At 35.8% G+C, this 7958-nt stretch overlaps 1 protein-coding gene across 4 annotated transcripts in view; it reads right to left on the reverse strand.

The window, feature by feature from the left end:
- The window catches only part of LOC103477753 (trichohyalin-like), a 37379-nt gene that overhangs the window by 14454 nt on the left and 14967 nt on the right, over window positions 1-7958 (reverse strand). The window contains exon 1 of one of the 4 annotated variants that reach the window (XM_017309690.1): window positions 747-819. The exons of the other annotated variants lie outside the window; for them this stretch is intronic. The gene's annotated coding sequence lies outside the window, so the exon portion shown is untranslated. Of the gene's footprint in view, window positions 1-746; window positions 820-7958 lie in introns of those variants that run through there. 4 annotated transcript variants of the gene reach the window in all.

Below are 7958 nucleotides of genomic sequence, written 5' to 3' on the forward strand. Positions count from 1 at the left end.
TGGTTCAATAGGCTATGTGCAATCATTTCAATATGTTTTAATAAACATTAAACCAGTCCGGCCCTCGGCTTGTAGCAAATTTGTTTTTTTGGCCCTCTGTGTATTTGACTTTGACATCCCTGGCCTAAATGGATGGAGAAATAATCAATCTGGGAGCTGATTGTCCGCTCTGACCGTTATTTATACAGACCGGAAGGGCGTCCATTTAGCAGGTGGACGGGGACTGAAGTTTCTCAGTGCTGCGCTGGGCACAAGAGTAAACCCACTTGGAATAGCCTTAATTTGGGGTTAATACATAAGCAACGGATTTTACTGTTGAATATTGATATAATAGTGTAACTGTTGTTAGTCATTTCTATGGCAACGGACTGAGAAAATGAACGAGTGGTTTGGAGCTGATCTTCAACGGTTTTTCTGCGTTATTTTCCCTTTGCTGTGGCGAACTGCACTAGATTAATGATACCTACATCTCCAGGTTTCATTTTGTTAACCGAATTGTTTTGAAGCGGAAGCGGCAGATAAACGGTTGTCTTTTTGTTCTCCAATGTTGTGCGCATGCCCGAAATTAAACAATAACATGCAACGTGTTTATAATAACGCTATTTAGTATTTAAGCTAGAGACAGTAAACAGTCACTTCTAACACACAAAAATATCTTAAAATAGTATCTTTGTTAATAAAACACCGTCCTGAACTTACACACATTTTTAAAAATGAGACATATGTTACTTGTGCTCTTAACCCACCTGTGAAAACAGATATCAATATTCAGTAATGGCGTTGCTGCGATGCTGACTTCTTCTTCTTCTGTGGTGGTTATTGGCGGTTGGCAAACAACGACATTGGTGCATTACCGCCACCGACTGGTATGAAATGTGTAACAGAATGACACTAAAGATTATAATCTATTGATTTCATTTGACGAAATATTACCTGATTAATTTTACTTTTCAAGTTATTAATGAACAAATAAATAAATAAACTATAGATTTACTTTAATTCTACTTAAATCTTAAATCAACTTATCTTTTTTCATCATAATTATGAGTGTAATTAGTTGCACATCCTGTTTCTCTGAAACACAGTGCTGTGTAGCCCACTACACCCAAATCTGAGGCGAGAAGTAACTGTCTCTTCTCCTCGTCCTCCATTTACATCTCATTTCTCTAGTTTTTGATTGGATTTTATAGAACCAACATTCTTTTCTTTCTTCCTCACATTGCTTTTGCATTTTCTCCTTCATTTTCTGTTTTATTACTACTTTTGTTTTACTAAAACCTAAAACTAAATTTACAAATCTATGTGCCTCTTTTTCAGTCTCATCTGCCATTTTGTTCCCTTACAATAATGATCCAGTGCCCATAAAAAGTTGATTAGGTCCATAAAATTTATATTCTGAATGTTTCTTGAATTTCTATTAAGATATTTGGTCTGTTTTCTGAATTGTCGCATTGCAATCTGACTAATGATGAACTGGAATCTGAATAAATTACTCATCCTAATGGTATTAGTTCTTCAACTCACTTAAAGTCTGATAATATTCTGAGTATTTCTCATGTATATCCTGAAAGTTAATTTATTCTTTTTCCTAACTTTGATTAAACTCTGGCACAACAAAAGCAACTCAGACACAATGTTATAATTGATCTTAGTCATTTTTCAACATTTCCAAATGTTAAAAATGGGAAATGTATAAAAAGAAAACATACAATGCTATCACAAAAACAAATAAAATTAAAAAGTAAAAGCAACAAAACAGACAAAACTAGTACACAATTAGATATTTAAATTCATGTCAGCACAAGAACACAAAATGTAGATCAAATAAAGTGTAGCTAGGAGCACAAACGTTTATGCATACAGCATCATCAAAATCAAAACAGCGTTTTTCTACAACATGACATGATTGCTTGGACTGTGGTGAGGACGACATCTGATCTCCTCCTTGCAGCGGGAGGAAAACAGGTGGCTTTGCAGGGTGAGCTAACACCGATTTTTGTTTTCCAACCACTATAAAAGTTGCAATACAGTGCTGAATTTACATGCACTAATTTTAGCCAGGGTGTTGCAAATAACTTAATAGTGTCAGAATAGCATGGTGGCACCGCACATTCATAATATTTTCAGATGTTGGTAAACTGCCGCTGCAGACCATCGTGGTTCTTCGTGCTCCTCTGGGTTGTAGGACGTCTCATCAGTGTTTGTCTTCCTGCCTGCTGGTCGGTGTTTACCTTCAGGATGTCCAGAGACCTTCACCTTTCTGAAGCAGGAATCACATGATCCCAATGTGCTGATGAAACATTTCTGATTTAAAAAATGTGGCTGATGTTCTTACAGAGTTGAAGTGCATCAACAGTCTGTTGTTTTTAATTTCTCAATATGTTTATGATTTATCTGATGTCCAAGTTATACTGAGAAAAAATAAAGCCATATTAATCTGACTGGTTCTAGTTTTAATCAAACCTTCCATGTTTTCACATTTTGGTCACTAAGAATTGTTCGGGGGCTTGAAAAGTTTAAATTCAATCTTGTTTATCACTAATTAAAGTTACAAATTTTGGACACATTTTCACACTTTCGTACATTGAAGATTCTCCTGGAAGACAGATAAACAGTGAGTGGACAGAATGATGTTGTACAAAGTAGAAATGAACAAACATGACTTCTATTTTGGGTTCTTGTTAATAGCAACTCTGATAATAATGTCAAAATGTTTGGTTTGCTGAATTATGTATGTTCACTTTTGGATACCTTCACTGGTAATCTACAAGGTTAAGTGTCAATGAAATATGCATATAATATAATATTGTCACTCTGTCTAAAGCTTCTCACATTTTGGGAGGATAGTATTAGGACCTTGATGACATATAAACTACAGTATGTACAGTAATATGAGGAGTGGCCTCTTGCCCAAAATGTCTTGCTGGACTTGGGCGCCAGCACCAATCACAATCAAGGAGCCACCACTGCTGCGCTGGGGTGAAGCTTCGTACGCAAGCAAAAGAAGTCCAGTGTTCAAACTTGAAGATTGCTCTGTATGATTTATTTTCAAGCAAATTACAAAGTTCAGACTTTTCATTGTTTTCCTGCTGCCTCTTGTGCTCTGGTAAAAACCCATAGGCAACAAACCCAATGCATGCTGGTCCTATACCAGTCCATATAGAGAAAATGGACCCACAGTTCTTCCCGTCTTAGAAAATAAATTACCAAACCAATGAAACAATAAATTAATAAAATTAACAATTATTAACCTACAAATAAACTTTGTAAATAATGGAAAAAATAGAAAGTAAACTAAGAATAAACTAACAAAATCCTAGTTGATAAAGAAATAAAGCATAAATAACTCCAACATTAACAAAATATGCATTTGCTCAAGTGTACCAATGAAACAATATGCTTTTAAAGATACTTTGTGTATATTTGAAATACATGCTCAAAATAGATTTTTTTTATTCTCACTTAAAGCTTACTTTATTAAATATTCTGAAATTTCAGTATGTTTTAAATCTCAGTGTATACTTTAGGCTGATAAAGTCTGCTTTTTTAGGTGCCTTAAGAATCTGTTACTATTTTGTTAAAATGGCAAAGAATAAAAAATATTAACAATCCTTGTAGAGGAACTTAATGTAATGTTGTTTAACAAAGTAAGTTATGTATTCATGCCTCAAAGCATCACTTTTAGTTTTGTTGAAAAGCGCCATAAGAAGAATGGCCATGAATCCGGTGAAGCTCAAATTCGCCATTTTTACTCGCATAATACTGCCTTAAAAGTAGGGAGGGCCTTGATAATAGTTAGCTTTGGTAAATTTAATGAACCTTGAATCAATGTTACTGTTTCACAATTTCCAATGTAAATTTCCAATATAACCCAATCCCATTTATTATACCTATTCTGTCACCTTCTTTTGGACAACTTAAACAGACCAATTTCAATGGAAAAGCAATCGTGTTTTTATCTGAGGATGAAATTAGAAAAAAATTTACAATAGGCCATGACGAAAGATCAAGTCTGCTAAAGACCACAATTTATCTTTAGTTAATGTTAATTCCCTTTTTGTAATTCCAAAGTATTTGTAACCAGTTGAGACGAAATTTGTCTTGTAATTTATAAAACTTGCATTGTCATTTTTGTCATCCTCATTCTAACAAATAACCTCAAGAATAAGAAAAAGTAGTCACAAATATAGTTTCCAATTGTCATTGGAAGCTGTGATCAATAAAGCAAAAATTTCTAGAGTTTCAAAACCGAAAATGTCACTCTGGGTTTTTAACATTACCTTCAAAATCTTAAGTAAAAATCTTCTCACTGTACAAGTAGATGATTCTGCTAAAATATCAATTTGATATCACTTATCATTTATGTTATCATTATTATTTTTTTTATTTTTTGCAGTATTTGTCAAAATAAAGTTATCCAATGCTGTGTAACAGTTAAAATCTTCCTAAAATCAAACCAGTAGTTTTGTTACTGTTTTTCTTTTTTTCAGATTTTCTGCTTACTCAAGTAAAATATAAGACGACGCTGCAAGATTCCTTAGATTGATCTCTGTTTTAGTTATAAACAAAACATTTACCGTTTCTACAAAGTTTGAAAATAAGAAAAAAAAAATCACCACATCTATTCACTATAGGTTGGACAATGAAGTGAAGTCAAATTTACATAGCGCTTCATCAAACCCATCACAGACTCTGCATTAAGACCAGTCATTCCCAGTTACACTCTGTTCCATTAACAAGCTCCAGGAAGCAACAACAGCTTCATTCAGGCTGAACACAACTGGGTGGGCGGCTCATGGACCACTCAGCCAAGAAATAAAGCAACTTTATTCTCAGTAATTTAAGGTTTCACATCAGCTGATCTTTACTTTTCAAATAGTCTATCTGAATTACATCTTTTCAAGAATGTCACCCAGAAGCTTTAGCTCATTTACTTATTTTACAGCATCTCAAAAGATCCTCATTTTACCTGTTTAAGTATTTTTTTTGTTTCTTACACTAATGTTTGGGATAAAGATATTGGTTAACTATGATTTTGGAGTTTCCCAATTTTGTATTAATTTTGTTTGCCAAATAACCAAAAAGTCATTCTTCGAATCACATATTCCTACTTACCTTCAAGCTAGAAGTTTTTTTTTGTTTGAAGTTTTGCATCTAATTTCCCTTTATATTCTTCTGTTTAAGTAAACATTATTGTAGATTAGTTCTAAGATTGCTTTGTTTTGAAAAATTATATTTTAAATATTTCAATTTATTCATTCAATCTTATTTTAATGTAAACCATGAGTTATAAAATGGCCTATTTTTAACCTAGACTCCTTAACGGAGTCCCTTATAAAGTGCTCTAGGTTGCTACAATCGATAGTAGCCTCACAGGCACACCAACACTTTCATTCTATTGGCTGAGAGGTTGCCAGGCAACTGTGCCAAAAGGCGTTTCCAAAAGCCAGCAGAGACTGTGAGAGAGGAGGAGTTTTGGGAACAATCATTACAAGTTTTGAGAAGAAAGACATGAAGTCCTGCTTTCAGACTGAAAATGTGTGCTCTTGAACTGTGGCAGAAAAATTTCCCCATAATTGTTCTGCTGACTGATTATACTGTTTTTTTATTTTTATTTTTGCTGAGTAGGCAACTATCTGTCCTCTGATGTAGGCCTTAAGCCCAGTTCACACTGCACAATTTTTTGCCCCGATTTTGCCCTTACGACAATCTTCTGAGATTGTCGCTTGCGATAATTGTAACCGATCATCCTGTACTGTGTGGTGTGCTGCGACTGATCGGGTCCAGTCGGTAGAACGTTTGCCTTGGCCTGATGTGGCGTCCCCCGATTGGGAGCAAGAACGCAGCCTGTTGAATACGACAGGTAGCCAGTGAGAAAAAAAAACAAACAAAACAAAACAAAAAAATAAATAAAACAGAAAAATTATAAACCTTTCGCACAGAGTACATCTGGTTTAGCAGCGCATTCGAACCTTTGGTTGAAATGGAACGTTTAATTTCAGTCTGCAGTAATAACAAGAGAAAAATACAGAAAATGTTATGCTGTGTTAATCTATTTGTAGTCTAAATAGAAGGGCAAATACAGAAAAATATAGGTGCAGAAGTTCATTAAACTGTGACAAGCGAAATATTGCGCACGCGGCTCCAGGAGTGGCGGAGGTGAGGCCAGAAAATTCGCAATTAACTCATCGTGCGGCTTCAATAAATGGAGCTGGAAGACGTTTCCCTTCCACGATCAGTTGGGAAAAAAATAAGTATAACTGGCATCTGGTTTTCTAAAAGTGAATATGATGAGAGTCTCCTGTAGAACAGTGTTTCCCAACCCTGGTCCTCGAGGCACTCTGCCCTGCATGTTTTAGGTGTTATTGATTTCAACTGACAAGTGTTTGCTAAACTGCAATCAGCTGAATCAGGCATATTAAAGCAGAGAAATATCTAAAGGCTCGAGGACCAGGGTTGGGAAACACTGCTGTAGAAACGCCACATCTGTGTTAAATCATTTAATGTGGGAGAAAACCTTCAGAGATTGAGCTTTTATTCATGACATTTGTCAGAAAATCATGACACAGTTCAGTATTCCTCATTGAAGCTTTAAGAGAACAGTGTTAGTTATAGGGCCAAACAATCATCGGATGCTCACAGATGTATCTGTACTTCATAGCAACGCTTTCTGCTCTCCAGCTCTCTTTGGGTTTTTTTCGTGGTATATGCACCGCTGCTCCGGAAGTATGGGGAATCCCTTTTATCCAGAAACTTGAAAAAAGAAACATGGACCTCAGAACATTTATAAAAATTAAAATTGTACAGTAGCTTATTGACATCAAACTGAAAACTGTCAGCATGTTGTTGTTGTCTCCATATGAATAAAAAAACACACTCGGAAAGAAACTAGACTTGTAGAAAGTAAAAGTGTTTTACAAACTTGGAAGATTGGATTTTAAAGATCTAAATTCTTAATTCGACAAGAAACTGGGTTGTGAGAAAGAGGGAAGACATGCGGCAAAGGTCAACAGGTCGGGACTCAAACCCGTGATAGCTGTACACGGGTCGAGCGCTTTACTCCAGCGCCACCGCCGCACACTAAATGTCCTTGTTTGTACAGTTGAATCTAAAGTTATTCAACCCCAACAGCAATTAAGGATTTTGGTAAAACCGAAATTTTCTTAGATGTTTAAGAAATAAATGACACTACAAGAAGCTAAGAATGGAAATAAACCTAATGAAACAAAAATATTTAATCCAATTCCAACATGAAGAACTACTTCCAATGATGAAGTCTAAAAATTACTCATCCCTCTGAACAGATTTCTTCATATGTTTGCAAATCGGGGGGTTTGTCTTGATCACCCCTGATTTAACCAATGAAGGCCTTCACCAATCCTGTTTGAGGAAGAACTTAATGTTTCATTTATGCATCTTACAATAATGGCCTAGTCAAAGGCTTTGTTAGAAGGTTCAGAAAAGCCTGTTACCTTGCATAAATCAGGAAAGAGATAGAAAAAGATGGCAAATGACCTGAATGTTCATAGAGTTACAGCTGGAAGAATAAAACCCAACTTTAAAGTTAAAGGAATAATGGCTACACCAGGAGGGTCTTAACGCTGTCACTCAACCTCATTTAATTTTTGGTAAATGTGCTGATGGCAGAGAAACAACTTACTGTTATACAGGAAAACCGTATCCGCTGCCATCAGTGGCTATGCTAACTACCCTGAGCATTCACAGCCGGATCTGCTGATGGCGGAAAAGCAGTAGCAGAGACCAAGGGCTGAAGAAGAGGCTGACCAGCGTCGCCACACTAGATTGTGACTGACAGCGCTAAGACCCGCCCCTGGGCTCTGATTGGTTGTTTCTAGTTAGCACTCAGAGCATTGGGAGAAGGCAGAGGAGCCCAATTTTTCACATCTTATCTGATACCAGGTTAGGACATGACAACAGTTTCAACAAATATGAAAAAA

Source organism: Poecilia reticulata, linkage group LG16 (assembly GCF_000633615.1).
Source record: "Poecilia reticulata strain Guanapo linkage group LG16, Guppy_female_1.0+MT, whole genome shotgun sequence".
NCBI lineage: Eukaryota > Metazoa > Chordata > Actinopteri > Cyprinodontiformes > Poeciliidae > Poecilia > Poecilia reticulata.